Raw genomic sequence first — 22882 nt, 5'->3', positions numbered from 1 at the left:
AACATGTGAGGTTTTTATTGGGCTGCCAAAGAAAATCCATGCAGTAGGTCACAAGAATAGAATCAGTAGCTGGTAGGCTTAAATTTCCTGGTTTAGAAAAACTTAAGATGGGTGTTCAGCTATGACGTTTTCTAAGTTGGGTGGTTTGGAGTAGAGTATGTACTTACAAGTATAATTTCAAAAGATAGATTTTTGGCAAACTTGATTAGAAGTGAATTTAACATTATTAGTCTTTGCATTAATAAATGATGTACTATATTTGACAGTATTTTGTTTTAATATTTTAAATTATAAATACTGAGCTAGAAGAAAGGAAATTGAATTATAGTAATAATTTTGTCACTAACAGATAATGTAATTGGGGGAAAATTCATTTAAATTGTAGGGGCCTCAGTTTACTAAAGATGAAAATTGTAATGTCTACTTAGATACTTTCTAACTTTCCAGATCTAAGATTCACCCCAAGCAAAGTGGAGGTATCGCTTCAGGTCTGTCCTCTGATTTCCAATCAAATTTGGTTAGAAATAATACCACAATTCTGGATGCTATTTTGTTATTACAAATCTGTGCTGTCACTCAAGTAAACTTTTGCTCCTTTAGTAAGTCTGAGGGCCGTTGGTGCTATGAATAAGGCACATGAACAGCTACAAACTCATAGCTTCTCAAGGTTTTCTAGGGAAGATTACATTGATTTCTGTTGTAGGCAAGAAATACTTTCTGCGTGATTTTGAATTATATGATATTTTTGTTCTTGTTTTACATTTCTAAAAGTCTAGTTGTGAAAATACAATAGGCTTACAGCACAAATAGTAAAACAAAATTAAAAAGCGTCATTAAGTTGGTCATGGTAATCAAGAACAAAAAAAGGAGATAAAACTTCAGGATCCATAAGAAGTTGCAGGTTTTAATCCTTTTGTGAATTATAGACTTAGAAAGTCTGAGAAGAGCCTTGGAAACCCTCTTACTGCAATAGTCATTAGCATGCACACACACTTCCATGCAGTCTCAGGAGATTCAAAGGCAAAAGAACCACTTCAGGGCTTTCTGCGTCCCCATAGGTGGCCTCTCCGTTTCGGTCTTTGCAGTAATCTTTGCCATCTGTGCTGTGGCATTAGAGGGAACTAGGGCAGATAGTGACAACTCTTATTATCCAAATAAGGGAAGAGCGTAGTGGCCCAGATGAAACAAAATGATGGATGATTCTCAGATCGTTTCTCTTTGATCTTGTAAGGCTTCTTTTAGCTTCTTTTGCTTTGTGTTTATGTTGGGCTTCTTGAGAACACACTCGTTGGTTAGCCATATTTGTGGTGAGTTGCTGGGGCAAAGCCAGCGTGAATTTAAAATATGCTGTGGATGGTCTACCAAGTGTACGCAGTGTATTGGGGATAATCACGAGCTTTCAACAGGTTTTTATGTATTAATAAGCATTTACTCCAAGGAGAAATCTGAGCACATTAAAAAGATTTGCGGTAATTTCCACAGAGATAGATACCTCTTACCACAGCGTGTGAATAGACTTCGGAGGGTGGCTACAAATTCCCCTTCCAGATTTTTCGCATCATAATAATGTTCTGTATTTGGAAGTGGATTCTGCCCTGAAATCACATGGGAGAGAACAAAAGAAAATGTTCGGTCTCTCTCCCCTCTCTCTTCCCCAACCACCTTTTATTTGTCCCTCCATTTTTCTGTGGTCACTTTCTCTCCTTAACTTTTGAAGACAGTTTTTGTCTGGGTCTTACTCAGTGTGTTGTTCTGGAGGATTTTTGGGGACACCCTACAAGAAATGCTGAGTCTGATTTTTATTAGGGTCAGAGCTGAGCAAAATTTTTTAATAAATGAAACCATTTGTAAGGGTTTCTCTTGCTAATGCTTATCTCATTTATTTCACTGTTACAACAACATTCTCTGCTAGGTATTATTAACAGTGTTTTATGAAATGTAAATCAGGACCCTAAGGGGCTGAGCAAATTGTCCCTCTGCCCCAGGTTGTAAGGGCAGAGCCAGGTCCAACTAGCTGCTCGTCTACATTCCCTTTATGTATCTTTACCTTCAGCTCCAAGCAGGGGCATACTAGAGGCCCAATTAATATTTAGTGAACCTTGTTTGAAGGGTAGAGTTACCTTCAAAACTGAGCTAGCTTCCTGGTGTGGCATCTAGCCAAGCATCCTGCCATTCATCATCCTCTACCCTTGCTACTGAGTCCAAGCTCAGTTTTTGCAGCACAACAGGTCAATAAATTGAGAGACCAGTTGCTGGGGCATGGAATAGCAAGTTTATTCAGAAAGCCAGCAGACCTAGAAGATGGTGGACTAGTGTCCCAAAGAACCATCTTACTGGAGTTTGAATTGAGGCTTCTTTTATAGTAAAAGGGGAGGGGGCGTCGTTGTTTGTTGCAGACTTCTTAGTGTGGAGTCCTTTGTTCTTGGCAGCTGTCCACCTAGGTCAGGCCACGGTGACAAGACAAATATTATTCTCTGTTCTGCAGCTTTTTATCTCTGTATGAATGAAAAGTGTTATACCTTTAAACGTCGGAGCCTTGAGGATGGGCTATCTTGTATATTTCAGGCTATGGGCAACATTCTTGTAGCAAAAGCAATAGAATACAAAAGTAACAGATATGATATAGAGTCAGTTTTGTTCTTCCCTATTACACTCTGGACTGGATAATGAGCTTCAGTGATCTTGGAGGTAGACTGGTAGACTAGACAACACCAGCTAGAAACTTCATGTCCTGGAACCTATAAAATTGAATGACTTCCTCACTAACAGTCTTTGAAGTTGTAGATACAATGATTTAAGAAGTCCACATATGCCTTTTAGATAATAACATGTCTTTCAATCAGATGATAGAAGATAGTTTTAAAAATACACCAAAGAGTAGCTGGTGTATATAACCAGGTGTATATATCCTGGTATAATACAATCCTAAGAATATTTTGCTAGAAATATCTTGAAGAATTTAGGAAATATTACGTGTTGACATTTTAGAAAGACACAAATACTTTATTCTCACTAATGGTGATTTTTTAATCCTGGAAAACATTCAAGTAATTGCCCCCAGCTTTCATGTGTCAGTGAATATTCAAAGCAACATTCTTATGTCTGATATTTAGTTTGGCTTTATAATAGTATCTATGTTAGAAAGTTCTAGAATGATTTCCTGTTATGTTTTGAAGCCAAAAACTTTCAACGATGCTATAATTATTTTTTAAATTTGATAAGTTTATTTATCATTGGCCATTTCTATTATTCAAATTTTAAATCTCTTTAATTTGTCAATGTTTATGTAAATAATCGCATACACTGAGGCGGTTACCAGGCTTGGGGTTCTTGAACATACTGAATCCTTTATCACATTCTTCTTGCCCCTGGTTTTTGATTGTCTGTCTGGATTAAAAGATCAAAAGCAAGTGAAAACTACAAGTGAGAGACTTTTCATAATTCTATTGCTGATGAACTGTGTTTCTTTGTTTAAATCCTGCTCTTTAATTAATGAATTGGGCAAAATCCTTGCCTGAATGCTGAAAGGACTAACGGTAAGAAATACAATTGAAAACAAAATTCCTGTCTATGGGTAATCTTATGTAAGATTCAAAGTGATGTCCTCATATCATTTACCCTTTGGATGGTCATTTCAGGAGATAGAGTTAGGGGATGGGTACCATAAGTTGAGCTTACTGGCTTCTAAACCAGGAATTAGAGTTAGAGCTGTCTAAGTTATGGAAAAAGTTAGATCTGTCTAAGGATCTGGAAAAAGCTTGAGAGCCAGGGATCCATTCATATTCTCTTCAGACTGTAGGGCACTGGCAAATGTCTATGGCTTGCTCTGTTCGCTCGAATGTCCTCTAATTTCCTCTGACTACATCTCCCACGACAGAGAGCCTACCCAGACATTCCAGGCTTTTCTTAAAGGTTGGTAAAACTGGGGGAGCAGGGATAAAGAGGCAGTCACAGGTGTAGCATATGGAAGACAGGTGCCATGTTGCTCTGCTGTGTTTTGGGGAAAAGGGGATATGAGGACAGGATTAAGAACATCTTCCCATATATTATGCATGGGACCCAGTAAACAAGCTATGTTGTGTCCTGATGTCTCTGTTGTTCTGAGCTTAAGAAAAACCTGCACAAACACTGTAAGGGAAGGTAGTTCATAGGATAGTGATCTGTCTATGCTGAGTAGGTGGCTAGAAGAGAAGTCAATGAAGTATTTGGGGGAAAAGGCCAAACCTGGGATTCAGTCCCTCTCTAGACTATGCAGATGCAAGCCTCTGCTGACACCTGGGTCTCAAGTAACCCTAGGTTACTGAAGTTTTTTACTTTTAAAGCACTTTATAGGCTATTTAGAGACCTTGGTGAATTGATGGTCCTCAATAGTATTATTCATTGTTTTTCCGGACACGCAGGCTCAGAGGCCATGGCTCTCGGGCCCAGCCGCTTCGCGGCATGTGGGATCTTCCCGGACCGGGGCACGAACCCGTGTCCCCTGCATCGGCAGGCGGACTCTCAACCACTGCGCCACCAGGGAAGCCCCAATACAATCATTTTTTGCCTAAAATGACCTCTCCTGAACAATGACAGATGCAGGTTTTCTGGACCTCACTGCTTATAATTTTGGAGCCCTCTTTAAGAAAAATAATATAAAATTACAAATACAATATAAAGTACAAAAGTGACTAATTCTTTAGAAGGAGGAAAGAAAGCATAGTGCATCAGAAAATTTAAAAAGCTAATAATCACCACAAGCATAATAAATTTAGAAAAATAGCACAATATTTGTATTGATAAACTGCCTGACACATTTCTACAATGCTTTTTTCCCCTTTTATTATTTTTGGCTCCATAATCTCTGATTCCTTTTTTTTTTAAAGACAAGTTTGTAGAGCAGTTTTAGGTTTATAACAAAATTGAGAGAAGGGCGCAGAGGTTTTTCCTATACCCTCTGCCCCCCGTACATGCACAGCCTCCTCCATTATCAACATCACTCATCACAGTGGTGTTCTACATTTTTTACCAAGGGTGAACCTCATTGACACATTATAATCACCCGGAGTCCATAATTTAGTTTAGGGTTCAGTCTCGGTGTAGTACATTTTATTGGTTTGGACAAAAGTATAAGGACATATATCCATAATTGTAATGTCATACAGATTCTTTTCACTGCCCTGAAAATTCTCTGTTCTCTGCCTATCCATCTCTCCCCTCCCATCCCCTGGCAACCACTGATCATTTCACTATCTCCATAGTTTTGCCTTTTCCGGAAAATCATGTCCTTGGATTCATACAGTATCCAGCCTCAGATTGGCTTCTTTCACTTAGTGATATGCGTCTTAGGTTGCTCCGTGTCCTTCCATGTCTTGATGGCTCATTTCTTTTTAGTGCCTAATAGTATTCCATCGTCTGGATGGATCACAGTTTTGTTTTTCTATTCACCTCCTGAAGGACATCTTGGTTGCTTCCAGTATTTGGCAATTATGAATAAAGCTGCTATCAATATCTGTGTGTAGGTTTTTGTATGTATATAAGGTTTCAGCTTTTTTGGGAAAATACCAAGGAGCATGATTCCTGGATCGTATGATAAGAGTACATTTAGTTTTTTAAGATTCGATTGCTTCTTTACATGACAGTAATTTTCTAATGTCATTTTCTATGGAGAGGGTAATTCAGTCTTTTCTCTTATATGGCTGAATGAAATTTGTTTTTTGTCATTGAGAGTTGGGATGCATAAAACAGGTCATTTCATATGCAGATGTACTTCCTGCCGATAGCTGTGCTATAGGTTTGTGTCCTACAGACAGAGGGTCTAATAAATGCTATGTCTCTTGGTTGTCATCAAAGAAAAGAAAGTTCCGTGTGCTTATAATTGTGTGCTCTGCGTCATCAAGTGTATTTCTGTCAGGAAAGAACTTCCATTTAAGGCATACACATTTCCTCTGTGTACGATGTTACAGGTCTGATGATCAGAAGAGTTTTCTGCAGATGAGCTTCTGGATCTATACATTTCAAGTCTTGTTTCTCCTTATATGATCCATATGTTTCCTGGGTTGTGAATTGTAGGCATGCTTATGTTCTATAAGCCTGCCCTTTGTGTCGGGATAGAGTGAGTCGGTACAATGATGGGAGGAGTATTTTTGGAAGCCGTTCCTGTGCTGTGCAGGAGAGTAGTAACAACAGTATACAGAGGTGACTGCGGATCACAGAAATACATACCACTAAGCCCAACAAATGTGACCCCAACTTAATTTCTTCTTAGCTGAACCACAAATACTCATGGCCGCTCCAATTTACAAAAAATTATATGACTGTGAACACACCGCTAAGCCCCTTCCCAGAGCCTGGGAAGTGTCTTGTGTAAGTGAAGAACCCCGAGGCTTAAGTTTCATTGGCTTCATGGTAAATTCGCTTTTCTTGCATTGGCTTCTACCCTTTTCTCCCAACGATGTGGTCTTGAAGACCTTCATAGTTATGTTGTTTGCACCTGTCTTACAGTTGCAGTCACCTTATCTTACACTGTCTTGTCTATAACACTTAAGTGTGTGAATATACATACGCACAGTCATGTATATTCAGTAACTATATGTATTTACCTCCTTCTCCAGGACTGATCTCAGAGCTCTTTGAACTGTGAAATGCTTATTTTTGCTTCCTATATAATATTAGTCTTTGTGGATAAATCTTTCTACATATATATAAACTTCTCTGTCATTGATGGGCAAAGGCATGGACATTTTAAAAGGCGTTTGGATACAATTTTCACAATTATCTTCCAAAAAGTTTACTCCTGTGAACATTGCTACCAGAGATACATTGTTTTACCACACGCTCCAAAAATGATTGTGTGATTCAAGTTCCAAAACAATCCCATTGTGTCCATTCCTTTGGGATAATTTTTTTTTTTTTTTTTACTATATTGAGTTTTGCTATTTGGGATCATGGTATATGTTTTTTCGTTATTCAAGTAATCTTTATATGTCTAAGCAAAATTTTACCATTTTCTCTCTATATGCTTTACACATTCTTATTAAAATTTTTCTGGGTGTTTCATACTTTGTTGCTATTGTAAAGAACATCTTTTTTCTCTTGAATTGTTTACACATTCATTGCTGGTATATACAGAAACTGTTGATTTTTGTGTATTTATTTAGTAGTTATTACTTATTTTGACTTAATTACAGTAGTTGTTCAGTTAAGATAGATATTTTTTAAGGAAGTGTATTTTTTGTTTACTAAGGGTTTAGATATCAAAGTTAAGCCAGTGTTTTGGGGGTTTATATAAAAATAATCATATTTAATCATATTCTTTAAATCCACTTACATGATAAATTTGATTAAAATATTTCTTTATATTAAATCATAATTATATTTCTGAATAAATCCTTTTTGGTTCTGGTGTTTTATTCTTTTAATATTCTCCTGAACTTCCTCCAAAAAATAATGTAGGCAGAGCTGTAGCTACAAGAATATTTATTGCAGAAGTATATAGGAATGCAAAGAACTATAAACAACCTAGATGTTCAAAACTAGGATATTGGTTAAATAAATTAAAGCATATATCTCCAAAAGAGACTAAGCAGACATTATAAAGAAGTTATAAAACTGTATTTCCTAATATGTTTATGTTATTTGGTGAAAAGCAGTAAGTATGGAATGAGCCCATTAAAAAGTTATGTCTGTGTGTGTGTGTGTGTGTGTTTGAGTTTGTATGTTTTTGTGGGAGTATATCTGTGTGTAAAAGGGTGTATGTGTATCCAAAAGAGTGTGTGTGTATATACCTGAATGATCTATACTGGAGTTTAGTAGTGAGGCTTCTCCAGGTGAATGGAGATTATATTTTTTGCCTTATTATTATTTTGAGAAAAAGTGACACTATAGATTTACACCAATTGAACAAGAAGTACAATCAATATCCCAACACAAAAGCAACCATTGCTAGCATAAGTGAACATCATTCCAGATATCTCTTACATGCATAGAAATGCATATAAATAGAAGAATATATGGACAAAAATACTTTAAAAACTGCATTCATATTTTATATGCTATTTTAAATATTTTTTATCGTTTGCTTTGTGAAAAGAGAATAAATTGAAACTAAATAGATTGCTCAACATCAGAATATTGTCAGTATGAGTCTGCTATGGCTGCCATAACAGAATCCCACAGACTGGGTGGCTTATATACAACAGAAATTTATTTTCTCAGAATTTGGGAGGCTAGACGTCCAAGATCAAGGTGTCAGTAGGTTTGGTTTCTTCTAAGGCCTCTTTTCGTGGCTTGCCGATGGCCACCTTCTCACCGTGTCCTCGCATGGTTGTTCCTCTATCTGCATTTCTGTGGACTAATCTCTTATAAGGACACCAGTTATATTGGACTAGTGCCCATCCTAACAACACGGTTTAAACTTAACTACCTCTTCAAAGTCCCTGTCTGCAAATACTGTCACATTCTGAGGTACTGGGGGTTAGCACTTACTTCAACACAGGAATATTGGGACAAGGGAACACAATTCAGCCCATAACAGATTACTTACTGAAAGATACTTTAATTCCTAAACAATCACTTAAAAGGTAAGAAAAATGTGGATACATTAGAATGTTGGGTTATCTTTCTAAAAATTATACATTATATTTCCTATACTACTTCCCACCTTCCTTTCCTTCACCTGTTTTATATATATATAATATATATGTATTGCTTTTACATTGTCAAGTTTTATATTATTTGCATTGTGTTTGTTACTCGGTAAGTATAATTCCTATAGTCAGTTACCAGTTTTATGTTTAAATTGGTTCAGAGTTCATTACCAGTCTTACCCAGTTTCTCTATTTAATCTACTGCCCACTTTCTATCATCAAGTAGAATTTTCAAGGAGGGTCCGTAAGTACTACTATTTCATGACTTCTTTCACAGGAGAGGCTGTCAGCCTTTCTCAAGATTAGAGTGACTGGGCACACCTTGTTAGATCTTATTTTATTTCTTGTCCATGGCTGATAGACTGGTTACTTAGTGGCCGGTCTGGCTAATTGTTGGAGGAGATCACTGAGAGGATGTGACCCCGGTGGACCCTTGAGTTGGACCCAGGCAATTGGAGACTCCTTACCCCCTCCCAGTCCTTGGAATGTACGTTCCACCTAGCAGCCCTGTGCTAGCAGCCCTTTGAAGGAAGTAGCTTTGAGTGAGTAAGGTGTTGAGATCATTCAGGACTTCCCTGGCGGTCCAGGGGTTAAGACTTTGCCCTTCCACTGTAGGGGGAACAGTTTTGATCCCTGGTCGGGGAACTAAGATCCCACATGCCGCATGGCCAGATCATCTGGACTGAATATGTGATTGACCCCAGTTAAGGCCTGCATATAAACTTTCAAGATTCTGGTGGGTGGTGTGGAAATCTACTTATCTTGCAACTGCTTAAGACAAACCTCAGTAGGTAAGTTTCCTTGCTTATTACACCTGCCACCTACCAGTGTCTACCTCTTTCCTCAGTCTCTCCTTGCCCTCCAGGTATGGGGCCAGTTTACAAACTAACACTAACAGATGTGTTCTGTTTTCCTCAGTAATATTTAATAAAATTGATTTTGTTGCTGAAACTCAAATGTTGGGAGAATTAAGACAAATTTGGGGTTTCTGGTTTTTCTTGAACATACCAAAGATCTGGTAATATAACATTCTTTTAACTGTTTCTTATTCTCTTAAGGCAAAGTTGGCTGTCACTGTCTTGTTTTGATAGTGTGTGTGCTCCCCAATCACTGAACCCAGTCACTTACATGTCCTGCCCCATTCTTGAGGGCATTAGAGTTTGCAACTTCAGCCTTAGAATTTGTTTTGTTTTGTTTTTTTGTATATTGCTCTGTTACTTTACAGCACTGAGTATTGAACTAGTTAGTTTACTATGACTTCCCCATTCATTTCGTGGTGGGCTTCATTTATTTGATAATTTTTTCCTCAAGAAGATCTCATGTATTATATTTCCTAAATTCTTTCATGTTCCAGAATGTCTGCCTGTTGCCCATAGTCTAAAACCAATGTGTCTGGCTGTAACGTATTTTGATATATTGTAATTTCTTTTCCTTCAGGGTGTCATAGGCTTAGCATGTTGCCATGGAGAAGTCTGCAACCAACCAGATTTCCCTCCTTTTTGTTGACCTGCCTTTTCTCTCTGGATGGCTGGGGCCGGGTGGGGGGGTGGGGGGTGGGGGAGGAATTTGTTTCTTCTTGAATCTTAATAACACAAGGATATGTTACACTGTTGATCTTTCTGTATCTTTTTTCTGGTAGAGAAGGTCTGTCCTTTCATCTGTGCTTCTCTTTCCTTTCAGGGATTTTTCTTTATGATATTTCTGAATATTTCTTCTGCTTCATTCTTTTGGATCACAATTACAAGGGCATAAAATTTCCTTCCATCACACTGGCTTCATCTTCTGTCAACTTCTTTCTAACTTGTTTTTGATATTAATATTATCTCAAGCCTTTCCTCCATCCCATTAATATGACTTTTAACTCTTCTTTCTTTTTCTAATTTATTGGGAGATGTGTAACGGTTCTAATGGTGCTGTTGTCAAGTGATCTCTGCAGGCTTCCTTTATATTGACTCCTGTTGTTTTGTGTACTTTCTTTCTTTGTTTCTTCATATCCCTATTATATTCTTGCACACTATGAATCAAGTTCAGGGAAGCTCTTCTGCTCTTAAAATATGCTTTCTTTCCAACCGAGATTTTTCTGTCTCTCCTTATAGGCCATGTCACTTTTCCTTCCTATATCTTTGTTGTGTTTATGCATAACTGGAATGCCATTTAAAAAAATCTTGTTCGTGCCTGTCAAGGGCAGTGATAGCCCTTCGGTTTGCTCTGGAAGTGTGTCTATGTGAATTCTCCAGGACACTCTTTCCACGAGAGATCTCCACTTTGTCTTTCTCTCTCTGAGCTATAGTCTGGAGCCTGGATGTTATCACTCAATTTTCTCTAGCCTCAGGTCATGAGAGTGGGGAAGGTGGAAAGCTCAGGCTCTGCTCTTTCTTCTTGGATTTGGGTCAGTTTCCTGTTTCTCAATCCACTCCATCTAACTGGGGATGTGTTCTCTTCCTGAGCCCTTCAACCTTCTGGTTTGTGTGTGATGCCCTGATGCTTCCAGTAAAGAGATCTCCTTTAGGTTTTTCGTTTTCCTTGTTTCACTTACACGTTTCTCCCAACAGTCTTCTGGTTGCCCCTCCTCCCCAGTCAGAATAGGAAAAAAAATAACGTTTCTTGTGGGTTTTAGCCCTGTTATAACAATGTTAACTGGGAGCCCAGAGGGGTTTCAGCTTCTGCTTCATCTCTCAACTTTTTTTTTTTTCGGTACGCGGGACTCTCACTGTTGTGGCCTCTCCCGTTGCAAAGCACAGGCTCCGGACGCGCAGGCCCAGCGGCCATGGCTCACGGGTCCAGCTGCTCCGCGGCATGCGGGATCTTCCCGGACCGGGGCACGAACCCGCGTCCCCCGCACCGTCAGGGGGACTCCCAACCACTGCGCCACCAGGGAAGCCCCCATCTCTCAACTTTTGGTTCTTGCAAACAGTTTTTATTTTTTCTTATTTATCTGCTCTTTTGTATTCATTTCTGCAACTTATTGCTGGAGATCTTTCATGCCCTCTCTTTATTCCTCTCCAGCTGGGAGAGGGCAGATGGCATTCCCTGGCAATGTTCTTCTCCATGAGTTCCTTTTGTGGGGATGTTTGCAAAGGTGTTCCCTTGACTTTCTCGCCAGCCTGTCTATTTTTAGGAATATTTTTGAGGACTTGGCTGAATCATCTGCTTTCCCTACCAACTCTTCTGAGAGATGCAGGTAAGATGAAAGGACTTCCTGAACCAAGCATCTTTTAGTTATTTGCTTGGCCATCTCTTTTTAAAATCTATGTCCTGTATTTTTGTTCCTTTCATTAGGTGTTGGAGTAGACAGATTCCCTCATTGTCCTCATCTTAACTGGGAAGTCTGAACTATTTTGCCATTTTTTCCTTCTTTTTCTTTTATTCTCCCCTTTTTTATGAGGTGGGCCAATATAAGTTTATTTATTAAAAAATTTTTTTCTACCATGAACATATATATTTTTGGTTAATTATTTTAAAAATTAAAAGTAATATGTTGAAATAGATTTTATATCATTTATTTAGGGTTGTATACCTATCTTTCTAACACAGAGACCATAGTTTCTTTTTGAGCTACTGATGCCAGTTTTGCTACCAGAATTATGCTGGTTTTATATAAAGACATGGAAGTTGAAATATTTTTATGCATTCTGAAAAAGTATAAGCAGCATGGAAATTATTTATTTCTTGAAGATTTTGTTGAATTTACTTAGGTATCTGTCTGGTCCCAGTGGTGATTTCAGGGGTACATTTTGATAACCATTTCATTGTTTTTCATGGTTATCAGTCTATTTTTGCTTCTTGAGTTAATTTTGGTCATTTCCTAGAAAATTGCACATTTCATTCAGGTTTTCCATGTTTGGCATCTCAAATTTTTGTAGTTTCTCTATGTTTATAAGGCATTTTTCATTTCTCATGTGTATATTTGTATTTTGTCTTTTAAATTATTACATGTTCTAGAGTTTTGTTTCTTTTCTGACCTTTCCAAAAAACAAAAGCCTAGATTTCTGTATCAAGTTTAGTCTCCCTGTTTTCTAATACATTAATTTTCTTCTTTATTTATTGATTTGAATTTGTATATATCAGAATATCTTTTCCCACATTTTAGATGGTAAATATTTTATGGATTATTTCTTTTTATCCCCCCCCCCCGGCAAATCTATAGATTTTCACCATCATCTTTTAGTTTTTGATATTTTGGAGGGAAATATAAGGCCAGTTTCATTTTTGTGCTTTTGTACATGACATGTATATTTTCTATCTAGATTTTTTTATATCCCCTTGTTTTTCTAAAAAAAAAAGGGGGATATGATGTATCATCACTGGTCTTTTTTATTGAAGTATAGTTGATTTATAATATTATATTATTTTCAGGTGTACAGCATAGTGATTCAATATTTTTATAGATTATACTCAATTTAAATTTATTACAAAACAATGTTTTGTAGTAGTTATTTCACTATACTCTGCAATATATATTTGTTGCTTATTTATGCTGTGCATAGTAGTTTCTATCTCTTAATCTCATACCCCTATCATGCCCTTCCCCCTTCCCTCTTCCCACTGGTGACCACTAGTTTATTCTCTATATCTGTGAGTCTATTTCAGTTTTGTTATATACATTTGATTTGTTTTACTTTTTACAGTCCACATATAAGTGATAACATAGAGTATTTGTCTTTCTCTATCTGACTTATTTCACTGTGCATAGTACCCTCTAGGTCCCTCCACATTGTTGCAAATGGCATAATTTCATTCTTTTCATGGCTGAATAATAATTCCATTGTGAGTGTGTATGTGTGTGTGTGTGTGTGTGTGTGTGTGTGTGTGTACCACATCTTCTTTATCCATTCATCTATTGATGGACACTTAGGTTGCTTCCACATCTTGGCTATAGTGAATAATGCTGCTGTGAACACTGGCATGCATGTATCTTTTTATTTTCTTCAGATGTATATCCAGTGGTAGAATTGTTGGATCATATGGTAGTTCTTACTTTTAGTTTTTTGAAGAACCTCCAAACTGTTTTCCATAGTGGCTGCACCAATTTACAATCCTACCAACAATGTACTAGGGTTCCCTTTTCTCCAACATCTCCATCCTTGCCAACATTTGTTATTTGTAGACTCTTTCATGATAGCCATTTTGACAGGTCTGAGGTGATATCTCATTGTGGTTTTGATTTGCATTTCTCTGCTGACTAGTGATGTTGAGCATCTTTTCATGTGCCTGTTAGCCACCTGGATATCTTCTTTGGAAAAATGTCTATTCAAGTCTTCTGCTCATTTTTTAAATAGATTTTTTTTGAAAATTGAGTTATATGAGCTGTTTATATATTTTGGATATTAACCTCTTATGAGTCATATCATTAGCAAATATTTTCTCCCATTCGGTAGATTGTCTTTTTGTTTTGTCGATGGTTTCCTTTGCTGTGCAAAAGATTTTAAGTTTAATTAGGTCCATTTGTTTACTTTTGCTTTTGTTTCTTTCGCCTTAGGAGACAGATCTAAAAAAGTATTCTATGGTTTATGTCAAATAAAGTTCTGCCTGTGTTCTCTTCTGCGAGTTTTATGGTTTCCAGTCTTACATTTGGGTCTTTAATACATTTTGTGTTTATTTTTGTACATGGTATGAGGAAACATTCCAATTTCATTCTTTCATGTGTAGCTGTCCATTTTTTCCCCAGCATCGCTCATTGAAGAGAGAAATTGTCTTTTCTCCATTGTATATTCTTGCCTCCTTTGTAGTAGGTTGATTGATCATAAGTGCGTGGGTTTATTTCTGGGCTCTCTATTCTCTTCCATTGATCTATATGTCTGTTTTTGTGCCAGTACCATGCATGTTGTTTTTGATTACTGTAGCTTTGTAGTAATCTGTCCTCTGTAGATTCCATCTTCTCTTATCTTTCCAGCCTGATTCTTTGCAGGGACTCTATTTTGCAGAATACACATTGCCATTAGGGCTCCCTCTGCCCATGTATTGCTTGGTTTGGGCATGATGGTTATCATCATTGCCCTCTTATCTTATGGGGGACTGCTCCTTGAGCAAATCTAGATGGAATGTTGGGAACTCAACTGTGGCTGATGTAAGAAACAGCACACACACGGCAGAGGATCGGGTATCCAGCGCTGTGCCCATGTAGCTGGCCAGAGAAAGGAAGAATGCCACAAGGGCATGAAAGGAAACTTCTCAGCTGGGTCAGCTCCATTTAAGGGACATCACTGACAAAAAAGTTAGTCTCATCCCCACACCCAGGTGTCAGGGTAGCTGGCAATATAGTTTTTCTTTGAGTTACAATATACTCAGCAGAAAAATCAGGGTCCTGAGAAGGATGGCTTGGGGGGCAATGTTGGGGGACAGAAGTTTGTGTAGGCTTTTGGCAGTCTTTTTTTTTTTTTTGGCGATACACGGGCCTCTCACTGTTGTGGCTCCTCCCGTTGTGGAGCACAGGCTCCGGACGCACAGGCTCAGCGGCCATGGCTTACGGGCCCAGCCGCTCCGCGGCATGTGGGATCTTCCCGGACCAGGACACGAACCTGTGTCCCCTGCATCGGCAGGCGGACTCTCAACCACTGCATCACCGGAGAAGCCCTCTTGGCAGTCTTTGTCACAGCCTAGGTCTCTCTGAGTCTGAGCTGACTACAGAAGGGATTAAAAAGTGTTCCTTGCTATCCACCATAAATTACAAGAAAAGCCAGAATTCAGGGTTTCTTGTCACACTTATTGATTTTCCTTATATTATGTTCAAACTTATTTCTTCCTCCACCTCTGGTGATTTCATGGAGCTATGTTAGAAAGATGACACTAACTGTTAAGGTTTCACAGTGAGTGCTTCATCTTTCCACCCCCTCCCTTTTGAAGGCCAGGTTGTTTATTCTCTTCTTTATGGGGCAGTGACTAGCAGATTATTCACACAGTGATTAGTCAGCCCTGGTTCCCTCATCTCACATCCTCCCCTCCCCGCACTACCACTTATCACAGGATCCTGGACCTCCTGTTTTCCTGCTACTGCCACAGTTAATTCCCCATCACATCTTCCTTCTGGTTTCCCACTCCATTCACAATAACATAATAACAGTTTTAATGTCATCAACAGCAATGACTAACACTTTTACTGTTGTTTACTCCATACAAAGTGCTTCCTCAGACTTTTCTTTCATTGGCACCTCACAGCTATCCTGCAACCTTTTTTCTTAAATCTTCACTAAGGCATATGTTTTAGAGATTAGTGATTAAACAAATCCAAATGGATAAGGGATGGACCTGGCACTGCAACCCACTTCTCCTCACAGCACATCTCATGATCTTTCTCCCTGTGCTGTAAGTGGCAGCTCTTATGCATTGCCTCTCAGCCGCAGCAGTCAGGTAATGAAAATTCCTGGATGAGTGGGTCCACGGGAAGGTAGCCTATAATGTGCACTTAATTGAAATAGAGACCACAGGACCCAGATAGGTGGAGAGGACCCTTGCTACAAAGTAGGAATGAACAAGGGTTCCCAGACATTCATGCTGATAGACACGTGGACTCTAAAATATTCTTTTCTCTTCCAAAGTATTCCTCAAACTGGGCAATATTAAGAGGACAAACATTGCAGAGGTTCACAAACAATGAACAGTTGCCATAGCAAGTCCTCTGGAGTGTTTTATCAGAGTGCGTATGCTAAATGTTTCACCACTGGAAGCAATCCATGGGTGGAAGCAACCATGCAGATCAGAGACGTTAGCCTTCTTTCCAGTGGATCAGGGTTTCCTAGAATGGCTTTAGGAAAAAGACGAAGCTGCAGGCAGAAAACCGTGAGCTCCAGAGGCTGGCTGAGGTGGAAAGGCAAATAGGTGGTAGCAATAAAACAATGATTTTTCCCAAGGGAAAGTCAAGTTTGACAGCTTTTGAGAGAATGTGAGAAGCACAGCACAGATTGATTCAGATCAAGTTTTCAGCATTCATCAAGTTTCAGTATTTATTCTTTTCAAGGTTTGCTTCCTGTCCAGTGCACGGCCCGCTCCATCATGCTTTATCGTATATACCTGACATGCTTCTCTTATATATTCGACATTTGTGGCTCCTGGGAGTTTTGGACTCCCAGATATTTGGACTTAAATCCTGAACTTGGGTTCCTCAGATGATTTCTTGACTTTCTTTGAAATCACCGGCATCTATGATAATACTTCATATTATTCAAGTTTCTGTTTCGCTTTAGCCACCACTCAGGCCACAGTCAGACATGAACATTTTTACCTAATTTAACTTCAGTCCAATACATTCAACATTTCATCATGCATTTTTAATTTTCCTGCTATGTCCAGGCAGTGGTGTGGCGGGCAGAGCAAAGAAAAGTTCTCGGTGCTCATGGAAATATACAGACTTGTAAATGTCCCTTATACTGAATCCCCATGCCACCTGCTTTTCTGTACAGTGTGGCGTTTAATCAGCAGTGTGACTTGTATAGACTCAGGACAATACAGCTGGGTAATATTTTAGGATACTACTGTACTTGTTTCTGCTATGCGTGCATTTATTTCTTTGTTGAACCAGTTATTCAGCAGATATTTAGTGAGTGCATCTACAGAGTGCCAGGCACCATTCTACCTGCTGCAGACACAGCACTGACTAAGACAGGCCAAAATCCCTGCCTTCCAGAAAATAGTGTCTGCACGATATTCAGGGCCTCAGGAATAGCCAAGAGGAAAGAAGAAGCAGACATCACATTTTCGTTTTCCATAAAATGGAGCCGTACTCACAGACAAGAAGCCTGCTGTACCACTGGCCCCAATATGAGTGTTGTTTGGCCTCGACAGTTGAAAAGATTAATATTCATTCTTTTCAAGGTTTGCTTCCTGTCCGGTGCACGGCCCTCTCCATCATGCTTTATCGTATATGCCTGACATGCTTCTCTTATATATTCGACATTTGTGACTCCTGGCGGTTTTGGACTCTCAGATATTTGGACTTAAATCCTGAACATTTAAAAAGTTGTGAAGGAAGGAAAAGTGAGAAAGGGTTGTAGGACCCCAGAGAAGGGTAGGTCTGGACATTGGGGAGATTAGGGATGTGTTTCCCGACCACAAAGTGGAAAAGTTTCCCCTCCAGCCCGAGCGAGGGAGAGGCGGAAACAGCCTTTGGCAGCTCTGTTCCCTGGAAGCGGGTAACGGGAATGTGGTGGAGGATGGATTTGTGGGGTTGTGAGTCAGACTGGTGTGCAGGAAAGTTATGGAAGATCCTCTGCATATAGCCCTGCACAGGAGAGCAGAGGGGGCTGTGGAACAGAGCCCATGACATCCTGACTATGACTTACAAGGATTGATGGCCAGTATTTGAAGACCACAGAGCCCTAAACTCTGTGCCACGCCTGGGCCTGGCCTACGGCCCTTGAACTTGCAGCATCACAGCCCTGAGTTCAGGGGGACACGTCCCATATAACTGAGGGTGTGTTTTGCCAGCTGGCATAGCACATGGATTCGGCAGCTCAGTTGAGTACTGGATAATCGGGAAGATGGTGTTTCCTGTCCCTTTCAGTCAGTGGACTGAGATTCACACTTGTTTGGCTTTCTTGTAGAAGGAAGCTTCCACCACGTTCCATGAGAGTGGAAAAGGGGAGAACTGGAAGATTGATCGTAGTTTTCCTTGTGATCTGTCTCAGTTGCTGCCGTTTTAGGAAGGGCTTGGTCTGTGATCTCTCTTTTTCCTTTGTAAGTTTTCCTTGCAGTTCTTCCCTTTTCCCAATGTCTTCTTCCTTCTCACATCCTTTGGTTCAACGTGGCCACATGGAACGTTTCTAAGACCGTAATTGTCCTTCACAGATGGGCTGTCAGGGTTGTCCCTTGATTCTCAGGCCTCACAGGCTCACCTCCTTTCTACAGCTCCCTCCTGGCCCCTCCACTCACTCCCCGCAATGCTGTCCAATTAGCTGCTTCAAGACCCTCTCTCGTGAGGCTGGCATCCAAAGTGTGCTCATCAGACCAGCAGTCAGCAGCCCCTGGGGACTTGTTAGATATGCAAATTCTCAGGCCAGACCCTAGATCTAGTGAGTCAGAAAGCTAGGGGTGGAACCCCACAGTCTGCATTTTTACAAGCCCTCCAGGGAGCTTGGGTGCTTTCTTGAGTTTGAGAACCACTGCTGACAAAGGAAGACCTCTAAGAATGAGGTGTCCCATGGCAGACAGCAAGAGGACGTGTCCCCTGGGACCAGAGGGCAGCTGTTCTTTATGAAAAACATACTCCAGCACAGGAGTAAATCTTCCGGCTCTCCTAGGTAAATTATAGCTAATTTTCTCTATACTTTAACCACTATGGAATGTTTTGCCATTGTGGGCAACTTTTCAAGAGAATCCTAAAGTCTAGAGATTTCACTTTATTTTTAGTCTCCCTTGTGACATTTTCTCAGGGAATGGATTTTCTAACACATCATGAGTATTTTCATTGATGTATACTGAATGCTATTTGATTGTCTTAGCATTGGGAAAGAAAGAAAGAAAGAAAAGAAAGAAAAAGAAAGGAAGAAAGAAAGGAAAGAGAGAAAGAAAGAAAGAAAGAAAAGAAAGATTTGACTTTGCAGAAAGCATGTGGAAAGTTAAACGGAAATTTTTATGTGAAGTGTTGCAAGAACAGTATAGGTTTTTCTGGTCATTCTGCATGCTCTTCCTGAAACTCCTCAAAAAAAAAAAGGAGTGCAGAAAGATGAGATTTAAAAAAAATAAAACCTGAACAAATTTAATATTCCCAACAAGAGAGTCAGCAATCAGCAAGACTTCTGGCGTCTGTGTTTCCATAACACTCAGAGATTGCTGCCTACCCATTTACATTTTCACGCAGCAGGCTAGCGCGAATGGGGCGCCTCACTTTTGCTCAGACACTGAAGTACTGATTTTGCATCACAAGGGGAAAATATAAATGTAGGTCTTTCTAAGATGACCTCAGCCACAACGTTAGAAAATTGCTAAGCGTTAGAGATCTCAAGTACAGTGTTGGCAGAGTCCAGAGGTTCACAATTTGTGATGCATAGTGTAAAATCCCTAGACTCTGTTTTTACTAATCAAACCGGATCAAAAAGGTGGGGTCATTTCAACCTCTATTAAAAAACCAGGCCCATCAAACCTCCAGGGTCATACATTTGAAAGAATGTCAACCGTCAATAAAAGCATGAATCGTGAACATTCCCACATTTGAAAATAAAATTCCCAGCGGGTCAGTGATTGACTCTGAAAAAGATCTGGTTCCTGAATTCCAGAAGAATACTGAATCTTATAAAAAGTGCGTTTGGGACAGGGTTACCTCTTTCAACGTATGGGAAGATTCACTCCTATGTTGCAGCTAGTTCATTTCTGAGTATGTCCTTTTGTAGCAGTTACCGGCCACTCAGAGTCATTGCCATCCTGATGTGAATTGAGTTTTAGCTGGTGGTGCTGTTTTACATTAGCTTTCACTGGCTCTTGTCTTCTCTCTTCATTGCCTTGAGGGAAAGGCGTTATTTAGGCATCAAATTATTGTTTTAAAACAAAGGATGGGGTTGTTGATCAGGGGCAGTGAGAAGATTTACTTTATTTCCAGAATTGGATTGTTCTGAAGCAGTTTGTCCAAAAGGAAGCCAAGTAGAAACATTCATGTTTCAATCAGGAGAAAAGTAAATATTGTTTGTGTAGGAATAAATATACTAAAGGAAAAAATAAGGCATTTTAAAATGCAGAGCAATCGTGTTTGAGTGTTTTTCCTTATGGTATTTGCCAACATGACTAATTATGTATTAGATGCTAAATCAGGTTGGATTTCCAATTTGACATCGTTCCTCCCTCCTTCTTTCTCCCCCCCCCCCCGCCGCCATCACCCCACCCCTCACATCACTTTGTCATCTGGTATATTTACTTGGAGGATGTGGGCATGATTCAGCTCAAAAATTACTTGTTGACTTACCTACTACAGGTGAATAACTGAGCTGGGTATGAAGCTATGAAATGGAAGAAAAATGGGTCCCTTAGGGGAAACAGAAGTGCCAAACTCAAGGAGCTAACAAGTTAGTGGTGACACAGGCATGGACACACAGAGCTATAACTCAGGGCAGTGTGCTATAATAAAACTGCAGACATAGTTTTGTTGGCATCATTGCATGGTACAGGAGGGAATTCATACTTATTTTTACAGAAGAGATAGCTTTGAACTGGACCTTAAAGTATAGGCTATATTTGAAAGGTGAAGATGGAAGGAAACTCTGTTCCACATGAAGGTAAGAGAGATAGGTAACCTGGCTTAGATAGGAATGCGTATGTCATGAATGATGGTTATGGAAGAATCATTAATATATAAAAAAAAGCTCAGACTAAAACAAAGACTCTAATAAAGGGGTTAAACAAACAAACAAACAAAAACTAAGCACTTGGCAGAAAGCCTCAAAGATGGAAGGCATGAATTTGAGATGGTCAATTACACCCTCCACCCCAATTTCCTCCCCATTGGAGGAGACGCAGGAAACCCCATTTCCTCCATCCCAATGACAATGGGGCTATTCTAGCTGAAAATATATTGCCTAATCTAAAGGCCAAAAAGCAGACTTGATAATAGAGGAGTGGGTTCCAGGAGCTCTGAGCTCTATCAATCTGTCAGTAAAACACCAAAGCTTCCAAAACTTTCAGGACACTGTTAATTAATCAAATAGTCACTCAGTGTATATGCTGTATATATTATTTGTCCAAAGTAGTTAAGTTCAGGTTTAACATTTCGTAAGTAAAATAGCCAGGTTCCTGAAGCAAATTTTAGAATTAAATGTACTGGATATTTTGGAATCACGTAGACCCAGCCTATATAAAAAAATCCTGGCCAGTGAGTTGGCTGGAATTCTTACTAAACAAAAGCCATAGCGCTTTGTCATGGGGTTGAGTTTAGTTTTCCTACCACATCTTTTTTTTCAAGTGAGTCACTAGAACAACATCCCGACCCCACAATATGTTACCAACAAAAGCACATCTTTATTTTTCTCTGGTTTCTCTTTGCAGCCAAGCAAGGCTTTGGCCATATTATATTCATCAGCGAGAAATCCCCAAATACCAAGCAGCATACCAGCATCTGCATGGGCCGTGGATTTAGGACAGATTTCAAATCCTGGAAGAGAGACTCAATCTCCCCCCTCTTCTTGGGCATGCTCTAGAGCAAACAATGATTTCACTGACCCATGGCAGACTTAACACTTTGTTTCTCCGGAACAGAAAGGGATCTCCAGCCGGTCTCATTTGTTGAGCATGGCTGTGTACAGAGCACAGAGCAGGAAACTGGCCTTTGCAACGTGCAGAAATGAGTCTTTGGCTTTGGTGTACAGCCTTATTCAAATCTCTCAAAGCCGGCGTTCCTACTGAGACTTATGCTGAGTGTTTAACATGTTAAGACCAGATGGAACTCTTTCCCTTTTCCAAGTCAGCACTGCTGTTCTAAGAGGTCAGTCAGCAGTGCTTACCTTCAGCAGTGGATGTTGCAATCATCAAAAAATAAGGTATGGGTATTGAACAGATGAAGACCCATTTATCAGTATCTAGCAGTCCGGGTGTCCATACACGTAGACCTTGGTGAGGGGGTGGGTGTTTTCATCGACTTCGATCCCAGACCGCAGCAACACTGTCTCCTAGTCCCCTGCACGGTGAGCTACCAAGTGGCCATCGAGGGCCAGGAAGAGATTGACAGGAATGCCAGATGCGTTTGACCCAGGATGGGGTGTGGCTTTCCACACACAGCCAGAAGCATCCCTGACAAGCCTGGAGCAGCCAGAAGGAGCAGACATGGGCTTTTGTTGTATTTAAGCCAACAGTTTTGTTCCCTTCTGACGAGCAAAATAAGAAAATCCCTGAGTCATTAGACTGAAGGAAGACAGAAATCATAATCATACTTCGAGATCTCCTGAATGGAGAACCAAATGGTCCAAAATAGCTTATGGTGGGAAAAGAGCATATTCGGCTCCACTATTGACATAGTATTGAAATATCTTTCATCTACGCTTTAAGTCAGGCTAGAATTAAAACTCAATATCTGGAGACAACATCCAAGAACATCCTATGTTATTATTTTTTTTTTCTGGCACTATTATGCTCTGTATGCCTAAGACTTTCCTCACTGCCTAAAGAGATCTAAGATCCTCCAGAGGATATGTTTTTTCCATTTTCCTACCTTTAAAAGGAGAAATTCTTAGCCAATTGTTGACTGTTGAGGCTCCTTGGAAGTCTTTTCGGTTCATCCTCTTCTGAAATGATTAGAATATCTAGATTCTCAAGGTCCACAAAACTCAGGGTATCCTTGATGC

The 22882-nt window shown here is 39.7% G+C and overlaps 1 long non-coding RNA gene across 3 annotated transcripts in view; it reads left to right on the top strand.

Annotated features, from left to right (window-relative positions):
- The window catches only part of LOC137204797 (uncharacterized), a 420535-nt gene that overhangs the window by 5997 nt on the left and 391656 nt on the right, over window positions 1-22882 (top strand). The window contains exon 1 of one of the 3 annotated variants that reach the window (XR_010933840.1): window positions 18677-18859. The exons of the other annotated variants lie outside the window; for them this stretch is intronic. This is a non-coding gene — a long non-coding RNA (uncharacterized lncRNA). Of the gene's footprint in view, window positions 1-18676; window positions 18860-22882 lie in introns of those variants that run through there. 3 annotated transcript variants of the gene reach the window in all.

Source organism: Pseudorca crassidens, chromosome 13 (assembly GCF_039906515.1).
Source record: "Pseudorca crassidens isolate mPseCra1 chromosome 13, mPseCra1.hap1, whole genome shotgun sequence".
In the NCBI taxonomy this organism is placed as follows: domain Eukaryota; kingdom Metazoa; phylum Chordata; class Mammalia; order Artiodactyla; family Delphinidae; genus Pseudorca; species Pseudorca crassidens.
Note: the sequence above shows the minus strand (reverse complement) of the source record. Positions and strands in the feature narration are given on the sequence as shown.